We start from the raw sequence: 1,450 nt of genomic DNA on the forward strand, positions 1-1,450 counted from the left end.
CTTTCAGAAAATGGTATCTTACATCGATGTGCTTGGTCTTGGAATGTTGCACTGGGTTTGCAGAGATTGCTATGGCACTCTTGGAGTCACAGAGGATGGGAATTTTGTCATAATGGAATCCATAATCCTTAAGCTGAGTCTTCATCTAGAGAACTTGTGAACAACAACTAGCAGCAGCAACATATTCTGCTTCTGCTGTAGTGGTTGAGACACAGTTTTGTTTCTGGATGTCCAACTTACCAGCTTGTCCCCCAAGAGTTGATAGCTTCCAAACATGCTCTTTCTATCAAGCTTGCAACCTGGATGATCTGCATCTGTCTAGGCTATTAGATCAAAGCCAGAGTTCTTCAGATACCAGAGACCCAATGAAGGAGTTCCTTTGAGGTATCTAAAGATCCTCTTGACTACAGAGAGATGAGATTCTTTAGGATTTGATTGATATGTTGCACAAAGACATGTAGCAAGCATAATGTCTGGTCTACTAGCAGTTAGATACAGGAGTGATCCAATCATGCCTCTGTAGGTTGTTACATCCACAGGTTTGCCTGATGGATCAGCAAATAACTTTGCTCCTGTAGCCATAGGTGTTCTCATCGATGATGAATTTGAGAGAGAATATTTCTTCAAAAGGTCAGTCACATATTTTTACTGATTAATGAAAATTCCTTCTGAAGCTTGTTTTATTTGAAGACCAAGGAAGAATCTTAGTTCTCCCATCATACTCATCTCAAATTTGCTTTTCATCAACTCTGAGAATTTTTCGCGATGTTTTGCAATTGTAGAACCAAATATGATGTCGTCCACATATATTTGAACAAGTAAGATATCACCTTTGTGCTTTTTGAGAAAGAGGGTTGTATCGACTGTACCTTTTTCGAATCCATTATTGAAGAGAATGGTAGATAGAGTTTCATATCAGGCCCTGGGTGCTTGTTTCAGCCCATAGAGGGCTTTATCCAGAAAGTAGACATAGTCCGGATGTTTTGGATCTTCTTCTTGAAGTTTATCGTTGAGGAAGGAAGACTTGACATCCATTTGATAGACCTTAAAGCCTTTGTGAGCAGCGTAGGCTAGGAACATTCTGATGGCTTCAAGGCTTGCAACGGGAGCAAATGTCTCATCATAATCAATCCCTTCTTCCTGGTGGTAGCCTTTGGCAACAAGTCTGGCTTTGTTCTTATTACGATGCCAGTTTCGTCCTTCTTGTTTCGGAAGACCCATTTGGTTCCTATGGCCGTCTTCCCTTTGAGTAGAGGCATAAGGGACCATACCATGTTTCATTCAAACTGGAGTAATTCTTCTTGCATTGCGTCTATCCAGTTTGGGTCTTGTAGGGCTTCTGAAATCTTCTTTGGTTCTATCATGCTCAGAAAGTTGGCTAAGAGACATTCATTTGCAGTGGCAGATCTCGTCTTGACACTAGTGGTTGGATCACCAATGATTTGGTGGT

This window comes from Cynara cardunculus (genome assembly GCF_001531365.2).
Source record: "Cynara cardunculus var. scolymus isolate 2C chromosome LG 12, CcrdV1, whole genome shotgun sequence".
In the NCBI taxonomy this organism is placed as follows: Eukaryota; Viridiplantae; Streptophyta; class Magnoliopsida; order Asterales; family Asteraceae; genus Cynara; species Cynara cardunculus.